Raw genomic sequence first — 17,672 nt, forward strand, 5'->3', positions numbered from 1 at the left:
GCGGGGGGAATGAATGAACTTTGCAGAGAGATAAAACTCAAGCACAAATCATTCCACTTTCCTCACCTGAATGCTTGTATGACAATGTCTACTTCACAAGACTGTCATGAGACCTAAGTAGTTACAGTGACTAACGAATATTGCCTATTATAGGCACACATAGCAATTTCTCAATAAACATGAGTCCCTTTACCTTCCTACTTTATTTCTTCTTCTGATAATATGTAAAAAAATATTTTGGAAAAGTAGGAATAATTAATTTAAGATTTTAAACTTTATGAATGGATCAACAGAATGTGACATATGTGTACAAGGGAAAATTATTCAGCCTCAAGAAGCAAGGAAATTCTGACACATGCTACCTCAAGGATAAACCTCAAAGACATTACGCTATATGAAATCAAACAGAAAAGGACAAATGTTGTATGATTGCACTTACATGAGGCCCCTAGAGGAATCAAATTCATAAAGACAGACACCAGGATGGTGCTTTCCAGGGGCTGAGAGAAGGGGCCACTGAGAAGTTACAGTTTAATAGGTCCAGAATTCAGCTGAGCGGATGAAAACATCCTGGAGGTGGGCGGTGCATCGGGTATGCAATGTGAGTCTACTTAATGCCACTGCACTGTACACTTACTTAGTAGCAGTTAAAGTAGTGAATTTTATGTTACATGTATTTCATTAAAAATCACCACATAAAAAAATTAAACTCAGTGGTGGTGCTGATTGTTGTCAATTCCAAATTAAAATTTTAATCTGAAGATTTCCAAGCCGTATCCCCCACCCCATCTGTAAAATCCCAGAAAGCCCAAGGTCAGTGTTGGTAGGGTCCCGGGAGCCTGCTCTTGGGTGGAGCATGAGTGCGCAGGTGGCCACTCTGAGGAGGTGGTGGCTTCATCGGGGCCAGGAGCCTGCACCTTGCTGTGGCCCTCCGAGGCCTTGGCTTCCTGGGTTCAGCCATTCTGGGGCTGCAGCCTTCAGCTCCCACTGAAGTCTCCCTCCTGAAACTGAGCCTGAGCCCAAGAGACAATGGAAACAGCAAGTATCATCTTTTGAATTTTCTCATTCGATTTACTCAAATTTTACATTTGAAATAATATTTCTATCATCATAATAAAAAGTCACGTCAGCTTACACCTCAATGCCAAGGAAAAATCGTACTAGGCAAGCTGAGCGCTGAGGCTCCTGGTGATCGCCATGTCCTATCTGTCAACTCTGAGTGCTCCCTACCTATGCTATTCAGTCAGCATTTGTCATCTGGGGCTGTATGACATATCTTTTTTTGTTGTCATTGTTGTCTTGTATTGTCATCTGTCACTGAGTCAGATTCAGAGAATTCACTAACAAAATTTGACATCATCATTACCTGCGGGCTGATTGAGCACCCCTTGGCTACCGAAGAAAAACACATGCCGACTTCTTCTCTTATCGTTCAGCATATTTTCTCTGGATTTGCTGTCTAAACAGTATGATCTAAATTGCCACTTATATTTGAAATCTCTAGCTCCTCTCTCCATACAATGGCCAGAAGTATCTACTTAAAATAACGTCTGGTCACGCCACACCTGCGCTCAATCGACCACTCATATAGTTGTTTAGGACACATTTTCTGAGCAACTACTAGGTGGAATGTGTGCCAGGCCATGAGCTTGTGGTTGGAGACAGAGATGCAGGATATATCTCCTCTTCTAGAAACTCATCATCTAGCATAGACACAAACACGACACCAATTGCGATATGATATGATCAAGGTGCAAATTGAAGCGAGCTCACAGCACTCCAAGACATAAAGGAACAGGTGTCAGGGCTTAGAGAAGACTTCACAGAAAAGGTCCCTTCCCACAGGAGATGCCTGACGCTGGGAATCTCCATTTCTTCCTTTGGACTTGAGTGTTAGACAGTTATAATCAGGTGTCACTTTCAGTGTCAACCAGAAAAACATCCTCAAAAGTCAACATTTTTGAGACAACTCATAATCTGGAAGAAGATATTTGCCATATACACTTGACTAAGGACTCTTGGAATAAATACATGCAGCATTGCTACAAATCCACAAGGAAACAACAAACAATCCAATTTTTCAAAACGAGCAAAACATTTGAATAGGCACTTCATAGAATACTGTCTATCCAAAGAGTCAAAAAGCACATGAAAACATACTTAATACAAAACGTGTGTATTCATCAAAAAGTGCAAATTAAGGTCTGGGGCTGGGGCTTAGCAGTAGCGCACTTACCTAGCATGTGTGAGGCACTGGGTTCGATTCTCAGCACTGCATAAAAATACACGAAATAAAGGTCAATCAACAACTAGGAAAAATATTTTTTTAAAAAATGCAAATTAAAACCCTAAGCATGGCTAAAATTTAAAAGTGTAAAAACACTAAATATTGGTTTAAAAATATATATATCTGGATCACAACTCCATTATTGAAAGAAATATAAATAATTACAAATGCTGGGAAATTTTTGGCTGTGTAAAAGACCATAAGAATGTTTGTAACAGTGTCTTCATAAAATCCAAGAAATGGAAACAACTGACATGTCTAGTAGTCAGATGGGTAAACACACTATGGTGTAGTCACACAATGGAATACACACTAAACAGCAGTAGGAAAGAGCAAATAAACCACACATGGCATCATGGATGAATCTTACAAATACAAAGTTGAATCAGAGAAAAAAAAAAGCAAAATGCAAAATAATTTTAGAAAACAGGCAAACAAATCTATGGTGAAAAGAGTGTGAAATACTGGTGAACTTTAGCAGGTACTTACTGGGAAAATCAGGTGGTTTAGTCAGCTTTTTCACGGCTGTGACTTAAAGACCTGACCAAAACAACTGTAGAGGAGTAAAAGTTGATTTAAGGGCTCACGGTTTCAGAGGTCTCAGTCCATAGACAGCCAGCTCCACTCCCCAGGGGCTCCGTGTCCGGATGAGGCAGAACATCATGGCGAGAGAGTATGGCAGAGGAAAGCAGTTCACAAGACGATCAGAAAGCAGAGAAAGAGGTTTCCACTCCCAGATACAAGTTATATACCCCACAGCCATGCCCCCATGAATCACTTCCTCCAGCCACACCCCACCTGCATCCAGTTACCACTCATTAATCACTAATTCACTGATTAGGGTAGGGCTATAACCCAATCATTTCTCCTCCAAACCTTCTTAAATTGTCTCACATGTGAGCTTTTAGGGGACACCTCACATCCAAACCATAACAGCAGGAGTGAGTGTTTCGAGATACTTGTGTGAGGGGTGGGAGGTATCCATCAAGATACACACTGAATACGTGTGCACTTTATTCTCTATATATTAGTCCTTATTAAAAACAATTTTTAAATGCTTACAACAATTGAGTCCCCGGTGTGTAAGTGGACCCTGCGCTCTTTGCCAGAGTCTCCACATCTGGTCCAATGCCCCATCTGGGACTGGAAAGGCTCATCTGTTCATAGCTGGTTGTGAGAGTTTGTATCTAATAATCCACTTTATTTTCTACATTCACAATGAAATCCTTAAGCTACTCCAAAGGATGGCCTCGATGGCCAACTGTTTCCCGGATGGAAGCAAAATTGGAAGAGGGCAGCTTGGGCAGGGAGAGCGTCTTCCCAGCCCACAGGAAGGACACCCTGTTCTGTACCACACAGTTCCTTGCATATTTCAAACATTGGGCATCAAGACAGGGGACAAGGCCCAAATTTCCTCTTATAAAGTAATACTGCAGCCAAATGGAGTTGGACCAAAGTTTGTTACAGGAATTCTAGGTCTCTGACCAGCAATGGTTGAATGGTCTCCATCTTCTTAATTGAATGTGAAAATATCTGTAAATCTGAAATACTGCTGCAGTGTCTCCAAGAAGGGTTCCTCGCTTAAAAGTAGTCATTATTGATTGGGCTGTGTCAATTCCAAGGCCTTACAGATCCAATTAGAACAGTAAGAGCTGAGGACAGAGTTTTGTGGTGACATTACTGCCTCAAGGGACTTTCTCATCTGCATTGACTGAGTCAATGTAAGATAAAAGCATTGAGTTCAAAGGATCTGAAAGCATCCGGACAGAAACATCACAGGAGAATTGAACGAGCCTGTATCCCATAAGGAAGTGTCTCCCTCTAGTCTCTGCTGAGCACCCGCAGGACAATATGAATGTCCTGTGTCAGACATCTGTTTTCCATGGATGTCCTTAAATCTTCGAATTTGGATGTGGATAAAATATCAAAGACAGAAAGGAATCGTGTTTCCAATCATTCTATATTTTATCCTAGTTTGAATTGCCTTCCCATTGAGACAGGAAAGCCTGCACCTCAGAAGGACTCCAACACCCACCTCAGGCCAGGTGGACCACCCGGAGGTGGACCCTGGTTTTGATACAAAACCACGAGAAAGACAAATGTGAATACTAGCTATTTATACGTTTAAACATTATTGGACCTGATAGTACACAAAGCCAAAGGGAATGTGAAGATTTTAGTTGTTCAATTATGTTAAGCATTAGTCTTATCCAATCAAATAAAATGTTGCTCTTGAGGTGAACAATAAACCTTATATCCTCTGATGCTCTCTTTGCTACTTAGGCCACCAAAACAAGAGGGGTCAGAATATTTGGTGTGGTGACCTTAGGAAAACCGTGCAATACAGTTTGTCTTTGTGTCCCTGAATGTCTTCTATTTTTTTCCCCTCTTTACTGACCCAGATTCGTTTTCTTATGTATCATTCCAGTCCCTTCCCCAAAAGATTAATAAAAAATTTTCCAAGTTTATCAACTGAGCATCACCACAGAGGAGCCAATCAGCTAGATGTTGCTGGGGCCGCTGTGAGCCAATCATCAGCCGGCAGCTGGAAGTTTGCTGGCAGCTGGAAGTTTGCTGGCAGCTGGAAGTTTGCTGAGGCCCCTTCGGCTGTGGCTCTCAACACACTACCAAGGTGAATTTTTAATCTAAAAAGATAATAGCTAAAGACTTAACTTGCCTGATGGGAATATCTGAATTTCCCAAGAGCTTAGTGGACCCCCAGGGCTCTGACCCTCCAGACAACTATCCATGAGTCTGCTCTTTGGGGTCTTCTCTGATGAGGCTGGTCACACCCCGTCTCTGCCTCCCAAAATCTTGGGTGAAGTCTGAATTTTCAGTCTCTACCAGAAGGGATGATGAACCTGGACTAAAGTAACTTGAATAATAAATGTTACAACAAGAGGTTAATGGAGACAAGCTGAGACTCAGGACACTGCATACTTAGAATACTTCTGTAGCAAAATTCCAGAGTTAGAATTTCCAGAGTGTTCCTAATATCAGTTTGCAGGAAAATAACAAGAATAGATTAAGGTACAAAGAGAGAACATGAATGCACCTCGTGATTCTGTACTAGCCCAGAAGCTGGGCTGTCCGTGGCCTTCTGGTCCTCTTGCAAAACTGGCCAACCCATCTATGTATCCCAGGGTTGGAATTCATTCTTTTGTCTTCTCTAATTACAGAATTGGTGGTGGCTTGAAGATAATTTGGATGGGAAGTGCCAGTTCATCTCTGTCCGATTTTTGAATTCTCTAGAGGAAAGGGGAAACGCGCATCTCTCGTCTGGAAACTCCACCTCCTGGAGCTGTCCTCTGCTGCCTGCGAGGCTCTTGCATGCCAAGACCCAAGCCAGCTTCTGTGGAGAGTGAGTTCAGTTTGGGATAGCTGGAATTCAGAAGACCCGAAGACACAGAAAAATTCTAGCTAGAAGTTCAGGCTTGGGTGAAACTGTTTAGAGAACCTGTAACCTGTAAAGAGAGTTGGCCTGAGGATGGTTCCCAGGGAATCTTAAATGGAAGATAAAGGAAAAGCCAGATAAAGGATAAGCCAGGTAATTAGGAGCTGATCACCCTTGACCTTTCCCAGAGCAATTTCCACAAAAAAGGGTGGGGTGGGGGCAGCGAAGCTGAATCAAACCGTAGTGATGAGCCATGTGTTTGCTAGAAGGAGTTTTGAAATGATAACAGTTGAGGGAGACACAGAAGTTTTTGTAGGATAGATTTTTCTCCTAAGATAAAGGCATTCTAGGTGTATTTGTAGCCAGGAGGGGAAGGAGCCCGTGGAGGGAAAGTAATGGAAGATTTAAGAAAAAGTGAGAATAATTGATGCAGTAGACCCTTTGGAAAAACAAAAGAAAATAAGGTCAAGAATTCAAAAGTACCAGGGTTAGCCTGAAAAAAAATAAAAATAAAAATTATAGGGAAGGATGGGGAAGAAAACCCAGTAAACCAATCTGATGAATCAGAGGGCAGGAGGAAGACAGAAACTCTCCTCATGAATTCAGTAGCAGAGGGGAAGCAAGAAGAGATCAGCAGGTTCACTGCTCAGACTTTCTCACTGGAAGGAAGAGCAAGTGTTTTGAATCAAGAGTTGAAAATTGGGCTGGGGACCTAAAGTGCTAGCTTCTCTGTCCCATCCCCACTACCACAAAAATTAAATAAGTTTAAATTAAAATAAAAAATTTAAAAACAAATAGGAAATTGATTGGACATTAATATACGAATGAGCATACCACATGGCCCAGTTCCATCTTACCAACGGAAAGGTCAATGTCAATGTTAATTTAGCGAGTTTCTCCAAAGCCAGGCTCGGTGTATGGAATACACTATCAGAACACAGATCGGACCTTGTACAAAGTCATGGCGGGTTACTCGTCCTGATTATTTGGTGACTTTAATTAGAGTTTTTCCACTGCTGAGTATGTGTTTGCAACATTAAGCACTTTTTCTATTCTTTTTTATCTTGTGTTAATATTTTCCCCTTTTTAACATGCTGTTTTACATAGCTTTTCATTGACCATCTCTCTGCAAGCCGCAAACTCTAGGATTGCTGTTGAAAATCAATAGACTCAGGGAGAAAAGAGAAAAGTGGGGCCAGAAACAATCCTCTTATCTCAGATTTTCTGCCTTTCTCCATCCTTACCCTTGAAACCTCCCCTCCGACCCCCGCAGAGGTGAAGAAAATGGGAATGGTCTGAAGGGAAGGGAGTCTCCTGCCTGGTCTTTCCTCTCCATCTCTGTCTCCCACCTTTGAACCTGTCTGCTGTCTACTGAACACAGTGTTGTTTCCATGAGGTCTTGTTAAGGGGTGTAATGTAACACAGCAGCTTTGGGGCGGTGACACTGACCTTGCAAATATACAATCTCCAAAATCAAAATAATGATTTGGGCTCAAGAAATGACACTGGGCAGTGCCAAGTTGCTGTCCTTCCCCATCCACAAGCTGAATCATTTAACTCCCCCATAGTGTGCCCCCCCCATCTGCAAGTGGCCCCTAGAAGGCCATGGCTTACAGTGCAACTGCTGACCTCCCAAGCCCACCTCCCCTCAGGCCTGGGTTGACATCTCTGGGACCTGCCATTTTTCTCTACAGGGTTAGTTGCCTTTTGTGACAACTAAATTCACGGGAAGAAGATTCAAAATCATTTCGGTGGCAGCCAGCTTCTGAAATTTTCCAAATGTACTTTTTTAGCTATTTCCCTTAAGCCATATGATGTCATTTGCCTCTCAATCCCTGAGTGCCAAAAATTCTGCTTTCATATCTCTGAAATTTGCCAAACTATAAAAACCTCAGATCTCAGTTTGGGTTTTTATCCCCTCGCCAAAAAGGCAAAAATTACTTTCTACTCTTTTCAAAGTAAAAATATCAGCCACCAAAAAAAAAAAAAGTACTCAGTTCACAAATCTGTTAAATCTCTTACCATGTTTCCCCCTGTTCGGGCTAATGGGCTGCCCTAATTTTATTCAGAATTTTCATTTTAATAGCTTGTCATGTGTTGCTTCGGGACATACCGAAAAATCCTGAAGCACCTGACTTGACAGGTAACCAGGAAACAGATTCTTCAAATGCAGCTTTCCTTTGCTTTAGGACGTATTCATTAGCGATTTTTGAAGTTAGAACATTTTCCCACTGATTTGGAAGTTTTCATAGATTCTTGGTGTGTATTTACCGAAGCTTTTTAGTTCACCTAAGAAGGAAATAGAGATAAAGAGAGAGAAAGCCTGCTTCCCTTTCTAATTACAGTCTCATTTCCTTAGCAAGTCCTTGATAAAAGAACTCCCCAAGTCCCTAATCATCTCTCTTGTCGTAATCTCCATAACTGTGTCCCTTCCAGATTCCTTCTTGGCAGAGCTCAGAGACTGCTTTGCTCCATGTGGTTAAAAACCTTTTATTTCATGCCAGTCAGGACGCGTTCCCACAGCTGGCCTCCCCGGGCCTGGGTGCTCCTTTGGATGCGATCGATCACTGCAGGCTTCTTTCAGATCCCCAATGACTGATTGTCATCCTTGCTCCATCTTTTCAATCTCAGGACCGACTCAACTCCACCTGACAGGATTATGATGACAGGGCTCCACCAGGTCCCCTCCTCCTCTCCCGTGTTCCTTTTCCCGTTTAGTTGATTAGTTCAGTATAAAATTGTCTCTCTCCCCTTACCATGTCAAATAAAAAGTTGGGATTCGGTGATCATTATCCATCTGCCAACTAGGGGTTCTAGGCCTTCAGCAAGTCCCACCCCCGCCCCACTTCCTCCAGCACCCCAGTGAATGCTTGGGGATGTCTGGAGACATTTTGGTCCTCATGACTCAGGGGGAGGGCTATGAATGGCACCTGGTGGCTAGAGACCAGGGATGCTACTTAGAACTCCGAAATACACAGGACAGACCCCACAAGAAAGAATTATCTGGCCTCGAATGTCAAAAGCCAGGAAGTTGAAATGAACCATGTGCTTAGATGAACCATCACCCAAACACCACAATGAGCCACCAGATTGTTCCTTGGATATCTTCAGGTCCCCATGCTCTAGAAAACGGTCTGGCCCATTATCATTGTCTGTTAGTAAGCCTTTGTTACTTAACTGAGAAACCCTTTCTTGGCAAACTAATGATCAGCAGTCTTTAACAGCAGAACTCTACCACCATGTCACCGACAGTGACACTGACTTCTTCCAGGGACAGATGATACCCCTTCTTCCTTGCTCTGTCCTTGCTGAAGGTAAGAAAATAGGGCAGGGGGGACACCTACTCTTCTATACCAGGTATCAAAGGCCTTAACACCCACCCTCCAAGCTCTGGGATGGGAAGCCAGCCCACGGGAGGGGCACTCACTTCCTGTGGACTCCTGGCTCCACTGGGGGATCCTACCAAAGACCTCTGGGATGGTAATGAGATCCCCTTACAACTAGATTAGGGTCCCAATAATGGGGGAGGCTGAATTCTAACTATCTGCTGAGCAGTGTCTCTAGGGAGATGGGAGCAGCTGGTGGGAATGGAAAGCCCAGGTCAGTGTCTGGGACAGAGGCTTAGGAATAGCCAGGCATGATGGCCACACCTGGGATCCCAGCCATTCCATAGACTGAGGCAGGAGGGTTAGAAGTTCAAGGCCAGCCTCAGCAGTGAACCCTGTCTCAAAAAATAAAAAGGAGTGCGCTGTAGCTCAGTGGAAAAGCACCCCTGGTTCAATCCCTAAGACCAAAGAAAGAAAGAAAAGAAGAAGGAGAAGGAGAGGAAGAGAAAGAAGGAGGAGGAGGAAAAGGAGAAGAGGAGGAGGAGGAGGAGGAGGAGGAGGAGGAGGAGGAAGGAGAAAAAGAAGAAGATGACAACGAGGATGATGGCGGCAGTGACGACGATGACCCCGACGTGGCCTTAGGAGAACAGACAACCAGACTCTGAGTCGTAAGACCTATGAAGCTCTTAGCAGAAAGCGGGAATTCAGGGCATAGGTGACATGGTGGTGGCAGCCACAGCAAGTAGAATTGGTGAGAAGGCCCCTGGGCTGCGGAGGAAAGTAGAGGTGAAGCAGGAAACAGGTCCTTATAGGAGGAGGGCGTAGAAGGGCCCAGCAGGGACACAGCACCTGGGACTCTCCAGATCATCACTCCTTGACAACTGGCCCTGGCCTTCCATGCTGGGGAGGCCACACCGAGCCTGTCCTGGAGTCCCCTGGGGAGTGCTCTGAGGAGGAGCAACTGGGCTGAGTGGTAAGGAGTGTGGCCCTCTGTGTGATGGAATTTGTCACCCACACTGCGGATTGGCACCTCTGACATGCTAAAAAGTTGCTATGTCCCCAAATGTCTCACTACCGGAGAACCTAGGTGTCTTTTGGAGACATATGATCAATAAACCTGTGAGGTCCATCTGTCCTTGGCTGCCCACCTGGAAGACAGGGCTTAGGAAAATAAACAACACAGATATGGCTCTGGGCCTAGCTGTGGTGGGGAAGAGTCCCCCAGCGGCCCATGTTCTAAGACTCCAGTCCCCAACCTGGGGCGCTATTGGAGGTGATAGAGACTTCAGGAAGTAGAACCTAGGGGGAGGTCATTTGGGTCATTGCCCTCAAAGAGCATCATGGGATACCAGGGTCTCTTGCACTCTCTCTTTGCTTCCTGGCCATCGTGAAGTGAGCAGCTTCCTTCACCATGTGTCCCCACCATGATGCACTGACCTATCTGAGGCCCAAAGGCAACAAGACCAACTGACCAGAAACTGGAACCTCTGAAACCATGAGCCTAAATAAACCTTTCCTCTTTTAAAGTTGATAATCTCATGGGATTTTGTTACAGTAAGGGAAAGCTAACAATGCATAGATATATGTGATTTCTGTACCATACACTTGAGCAGATCCATCCGTCAATAACTAGGTCATTTGTTCTGGGATCCATGCCCTTTTATGGAACACAATCACTCTAAGTACTTCTGGTGAAAAATTTAAAAAAAAGATTAATAGTGGGCTCCCTGGCTCTTTTACCCCATTTGACACCACCCCTAGTTCTTAAGACATTTCTGGGTAATATGGGAGCTATCCCACACCCAACTTCCTGTCTGGCCAGGCTCCCAACTCATTCCTTGGCCATGCTTTTGTTCTGCTGCTGAGGGCTATGGGTCAGGCAGTAGCTTCTGGTTTGGACAGGACATTTTGTCCATCCTCTTTTCTTGAGCATAGGGATGGGACTGAGGGTGTCACCAAAAGCCCCGTCCAGCCATAGTATTTAATGGATGTGCCTGGTTGATGTGGTCTGTCTCACTAGACGAATGTTCAAGTGTTATTTCCCACAGAAGATGAATCCTCAGCCAACCGACCCCTCCCGTGGCTTGGACCTGTGTGCTGACAGCACTCTGCACCATAAATTGCTGTTGCTTTTGAGCCTAGCTATTTATTGTCTCTGTTCTTTTTTTTTCTTTTCATATATTAGCTAGCATTGCTGTGTACTTGGAAAAAGGATGCTCTGAAGCATGAATCCCTGTGCCGTCTTGAAAAGGAGACTTTCAGTAAAGGCTTAATTCTTTATTAATATTTTTTTCCTAATTATAAGGATGATGGATATTCATTGTGGAAAGTCTGAGAAGCTGAAAATTATAAATCCCATAGCTCTGAGATAACTACTGTTAATATTTTAGCATATTTCTTTTAATCCTTTGCCTTTAAAAATGCATACACACGCACACTTACAAAATTGATTCATCCTGTACCTTCAGTTTGGTTTCCTGCCTTTATCACCAATTATTGTTTTCTGTGTATTCTAAATACAATATCTACTAACTGTAGAAAATTCATCAAACACAGAAGAGAGGTCTACCTTTTCTCATTTCATTATCCAAAGGTAACCACTGAGAAAATTCGAGAATTTCATTTTGTATGTTTAAAAAATTTGTATCGTAAGGCATGTAAATTTTGTATAATTTTTCACTTAATTTTTCCAGATCATCAAAATATGGTTTGCAGTGTCTATATGGCTCTAATTTTGTGGATTTTTCTTCTTAAATAAAATTCACAGTATATAACCTATGCATTTTATGATTTTTGGGGGGGGGGGGTAAGTCAGTTTTGAAAAGGTGCTCAATTCTCAAAAAAATGTGTATTATATATTCTCACCTTAATATGTAGTCATTTTTCAATCTCATTAAGCACTGTACAAAACTGAAATTTTCTACATTTTAATTTTTTCATCTCCAATATCTTTAATGGCCTTTAGAGATTGTGTCAAAGGCTCTCACAACAGTCTTTCAACCAATTTATCTTTATTCTTCTAAGAAATTTTGGTTGATATATTTAGCTCAGTTAGCTCTTAAAAGAACATTTTCATAATTATATCTTTTTTAATGATTTTTTAAAATTTGTTCTAATTAGTTATCTGTGACAGTAGAATGCATTTTGACACATCACACTAACCGGAGTATAACTTCTCATTCTTCTGGTTGTACACGATGTAGAATCACACAGGTCATGTAGACATATATGCACGTAGGGTAATAATGTCTGATTCATCCTATTCTCCTTCTTACCCCCAAACCCCCTCCCCTCCTCTCACTCCCCTCTGGCTAATTCAAAGTACTCTATTCTTCCCTAGCCCTTCCCCCCTCATTGTGAATTAGCATCTGCATATCAGATTGGTTTTTGGGGATTGGCTTATTTCACTTAGCATGATATTTACCAGCTCTATTCATCAGCAAATGCCATCATTTCAGTCTTGTTTAAGGCTGAGTGATATTTCATTGTGTATACATTCCACACTTTCTTTATTCATTCATCTGTTGAAGGGCATCTAGGTTCCATAGTTTGGCTATTGTGCATTGAACTTCTATAAACATTGATGTGTCACTGTACTATGCTGATTTTAAGTCCTGTGGGTATAAACCAGGGAGTGGGATATCGGGGTCAAACGGTGGTTCTATTCCAAGTTTTCTGAGGAATATCAAAATAAAAGTTCCTCTTTGATGTAGTGTTTCACCTTAATTTCTATTTTGTCTGATGTTAATTCTGCCACTATATATTGTTTTCTTGGTTCCTTAATAAACATATGACAAACATTTGATTCTAACTTTTACTGTTGACTCTGAGCAGTGACTCTTAAAATCACATGGATAGTGAAATTTTATTTTATTTTCGTCTTTCCTTCTATCATCCTATATAACACATGTGAACTTATTTTTATCAATTCATCATTTTTAATATGTTTTTCTGATATATACTTGGAGGTTTATTATATAGACAGCATTTTACTGTCTTTATCTTCCTTAGTAGTTTGGTAAGGATATATCTTATTTATCATTCCATTAATAGTTAGATTCATGGTTTCAAAAACATGGCTAGTTAGCAATTAGGCTCAGTTACCTGAAATAGAAAAATTTCTGCACTGTTTAGGAGTGCAGGGCTGCTGCTGCTCCCTTCCCAGGGTCATCTAGACCCCAAGCTCCTCTTCTCTGTTCTGTCTTCTACCTAAGGCTGGTACCCCAGGAGGCCTCAGTGTCCCATACTAGGCTTCCCCTTGCAGCCTCCACCAAACAGGAAACAGAGGGGGAGAGGGAGGGGCGTGACACAACAGGGAGCTGCAGTTGTCTGTGTTTGTGCAGTAAAACTAGCCCACATCCTCCAGCCAACTTTCTCTTACAGCCCTGTAGATACAGGGAGGGTGGAAACAGGATTTTTATCCTCTATTTTTATCCTGTGTAGTTTGCCACCATGAACAAAAAAATGAATTTTTGTTAGTAAGGAAGAAAAAGAAAATATGTGCACTTAAGTAGTAAATGCTCAGCTTTTTGTAGTACAAATCATCTTCCTAAACCAAGACTTGAGTGTCTAACTTGTAGGTCACATTTGGAAATCGTTGTCAATCAAAAACATCAACTCATTTAGGCTCCTTGTTATTTTATGACCAAGAAGTCACTTGCTCTTCTGTCAAAGCCATTCAATTTTTGAGTTTCCAGGATTGCACGTCATCCTGTTTTTCCTCTCCCACACTCTGCAAGCTCTGCCCATATGCTTATTACTTCAGTTTTCTCTTTCATTTAATCTTTTTGATGTATAGTTCATGGATTTTTAACAAATGCAGAGTGGAGTAGCCCTCACTCGACACAGGATATAAGATGTATCACTCCAAAAGCCTCCTCAAGCTGCATCTTTATAATCAAACCATCTCTCTCCCTAGCCCTTGGCACCATTCATCTCATCTCACCCTCTACCACTATGCTTTTCCCAGAATATCATATAAATGGAACCATGCAATATGTTGTTATTTGATTCTGGCTTTTTCCATGAGCATAATACATTTCAGCTCCATATTTCAGCTCCATCCAGATTGCATGTGTACAGTTTGTTCCTTTTTATGTCTGAGCAATATTCCATTGGGTGGATGTGCCACAGTGTGATTATCATTCAGTGGAGACAGTGGAATTATGTCTCAAAAAAGAGACAATTGTGCAAATCCTGGTATGAGTTATGAGCCCTGAGAACCAAGAGCACTGATATCCAAGGGAAGGAGAGGGTGGATGTCTGGTCAGAGAGCAAATTTACACATATTCTACCTTTTTGTTCTATTTAGTCCCTCAGTAGACTTGAAGATACCCTCCCACATAGGTGAGGGCAATAGTCTTTACTCAGTTGAATCAAATACTCATCTCTTCTGGAAATACCCACAAACACATCCAGAAATCTCTTACCAGCTCTCTGGGCATCCTTTAGTCCAGTCAAGTTAACACATAAAATGAATTATCACAATTATTAACTTATCCTTTTGAAGTCCCCTTTTTATGTCTTGGATCTAAAGTGTTGAAAGTTTGTTCTACAAAGCTTCACTTGTTGAAGGTATGTTCTGCATCAGTGTTCAGAGGTGGGGATTTGGGGAAGTGATTGGGTTATAAGGGCTCTGACTTCAAAAATGGGTTAATCCACTGATGGATTAATAATTTGATGGCCTTATTGGGAGATGGAGGAAATGTAGAAGGTGGGGACTATTTGGAAGAAGTAGGAAGCATATCTTGTCCCCAGTGCCCTCACCCTTGCTCTCTCTTTCCTGGTTGCCATGAGTTGAACAACTTTCCCCATCCACCATGATGGATTACCTCACCACAGGCCCAAAACAATGGAGGCAGTTGACTATGAACTCAAACCCCTGAAACCATGAACCAAAGCACAGCTTCACTTTTTAAAGTTATTTTTCTCAAGTATTTTGGTCACACTGATGAAGAGCTTATACACTACTTATTCCTGATACTGATAATTTTCACATTTCTTTTCTTGGTAAATATAGCTAGGTGTTTATCAATTTTTTTTTCTTATACTTTCCAAGGTTTCTTTTGTTCTCTTTTAAGGTCATGCTTACAGTTTTATCAATTTCTTTTTAAACCTTTATCATTTACATAATTATATTTAATTCCAATTTAATTTGCTCTTGTCTAGTTTCTAAAGCAGAGCCATAGAGTATTTATTTCAGATCTTTCTTGACTTCAGCACCTTTATAAACCCATGGGTCAAAAAGGATCTTAAAGATTTCTTTTGAAATGTGTTGAATCAAATGAAAATACGAAATGTCAAAATTTATGGAATGCAGTTAAAGTAGTGTTGAAAGGGAAATTCATAGCATTAAAAGCCATTATATATTCCTTCCCAGAGGTAGAATTGCTGGGTCATTTAGTAGTTCTATTATTTTTAAAATTTTACAGAATCTCCATTCTACTTTCCACACCTGTCTCACCATTTTATATGCCTACCAAGAGGTTATAAAGGTTGCAGTTTATCTGTTCAAATACTTTGGGTTATTTGCTTCTGAGTCGTATGAGTTTTTCATGATTTTTAATTAGCCCCTTAGCAGATATAAGGCTTGTACAGGTTTTCTCCCATTATGCAGGTTGTCTTTTTGTGCTGGTGATTGCTTTCTTTGCTATGAAGAAGCTTCTTGGCCTGATGTAGTCCCAGAAATTGGGGGGGGGGGAGAATAAAGGTACTTTGGATTAGACAAAGGGGAGCAAAGGGAGAGGATGGAGGATGGGGGTAGGAAGGATAGTAGAATGCATTGGACATTATTACCCTATGTGCATATATATCATTACATGACCTGTGTAACTCTACATCATGTACAACCACAAGAATGAGAAGTTATACTCCATTTGTGTATGATGTGTCAAAATGCACTCTACTGTCATGTATAATTAGAACAAATTTTTTAAAAAGATAAAAATAGAGTATGTTCTCCTTTGTTTTCTTATAGGAGCCTTTGGTAATTTATACACTCAAGTCTTTAATCCATTTGGAGTTAATTTTTGTGTATGGTATAAGTTAGGAGATCCAATTTTATTCATTTATTTGTGCATGTGAATATCCAATTTTTCAAATACCATTTGTTAAAAAGGCTACTCTTTCCCCATTATGCATTCTTAGCATGTGTGTTACTGATCTTAATGAATTGATCCTTTATAGTATTATGTAATATCCATCTTTATTTTTGATAAATTTTTTGTTTGGACTCCGATTTGACTTATACCAATATAGCACCCCTTCCTTTCTTTTCTTTTTTTTGGTAAGGCATATCATTGCATATTTGTTTTTAATTTTTACTTAAGCATAGAGTAGTTTCATGTGCAGTTTTTATGAGCATAATATTCTTGGATCTTGAATTTTTCTCCAATTAACAATCTCTGTAATTTGGTCTATTTAAATAAATTACATTCATTGAAATTGTTGGTATCTTTGAACTTAAATCTATATAGCTTTTTTTAGTATGCTTTAGTTCTGAAGCCTAATTCACCTGCTTCCTATCTTCTTTGGGGTTACTTAAATATTTTTAATATTTTCTTTTAGTTTATTTATTGGATTTGGGGCTATACATGTTGTACGATTTCTTTAGTTGTTTGTGTTTCACGTTCATTAGAGATAACACTTTACATTATTTTTGTCATATGTATTATAGCTGTGTACATTTAAAACCACATTATAAATATTATAGATTTTGATCCTTACATTTACACATATTTTTCACACTCAAAATGAAAGTAATAGTCTATTTGTTAGGTATTTCCCTATCCTGTTGCTCTTCTTTTTTAAATGCCTGATTTTCTAAGTTTTCCTCTTACATAATTTCCTTTAACTCTGAACAGATTCCTTTGGGTGCTGATGTTTTTATTTCACCATTATTCCTGAACAAGACTTTTCTCTAAACACAAAATTTGGGCTTGGAAGTTCTTTTTGTTTCCAGTTTAAAGACAGTGTCCACCATCTTCTGGATTCCTTGGTTTCTGACAAGAAGTCTGCACCCAATCACGTTGTCCTTTGCATCTTATGTCTTTTCTCTCTGGCTACTTTCAATATCACTTATCCTTCTTATTTATTCATTTTATTTTGATGTGTCTAAGCCTGTATGTCATTGAGTTTAGCTTGTTTGGTGTGTATTGAGCTTCCTGAATCTGTACATTTACATCTTTATGGAATTTTGAAGTTTTCAATCATGGTTTTTCAGATTTTTTTTTTTCCTGGTACATTTCTTTCTTGCATTTCCCCCTTTCCTCCAGGTAATCAATGACAAGAATGTTAGAGCTTTTGATATTTTCCCATATAACCCTGAGCCTCTTTTCAATTTCTTCTCAATTTTTTCCCCTTTGTTCTTCTTGATTATATAATTTAATTCTATCATTATGTTCACTGATTACTTTTCTAGCACCTCCAACATTCTGATGGGACCGTGTAAGACTTTTAATTTTAGATATTGTATATTTCCATTATAAAAATTCCATTTGGTTACTTTTTTGATTGTTTCTCTTTTCTGCTGATAAATCTTTATTTTCTTATTCTTTTCAAAAGTATTCACCTTTACCTCATGGTGCATGAACATAAATGCATCCTTAAAATATTTATTAGATAATTCTGACATTTAGTTCTTCTGGAGTTTGGGTCTATTGATTGT

At 40.5% G+C, this 17,672-nt stretch overlaps 1 long non-coding RNA gene across 1 annotated transcript; it reads right to left on the bottom strand.

Moving 5' to 3' along the window:
• Window positions 1-2,235: 2,235 nt before the first annotated feature.
• On the bottom strand, window positions 2,236-6,782 carry LOC124100924 (uncharacterized). Its single transcript, XR_006854471.2, has 3 exons — window positions 5,343-6,782; window positions 2,777-5,162; window positions 2,236-2,272 (listed from the first exon to the last, which is right to left on the bottom strand). It is a non-coding gene; the product is annotated as an uncharacterized LOC124100924 (long non-coding RNA).
• Between the last annotated feature and the right edge of the window lie 10,890 nt (window positions 6,783-17,672).

The sequence above is a fragment of the Marmota monax genome, unplaced genomic scaffold, assembly GCF_021218885.2.
Source record: "Marmota monax isolate L192 unplaced genomic scaffold, Marmota_monax_Labrador192_F-V1.1 WCK01_AAM20220418_F8-fsc00164, whole genome shotgun sequence".
Taxonomy (NCBI): domain Eukaryota; kingdom Metazoa; phylum Chordata; class Mammalia; order Rodentia; family Sciuridae; genus Marmota; species Marmota monax.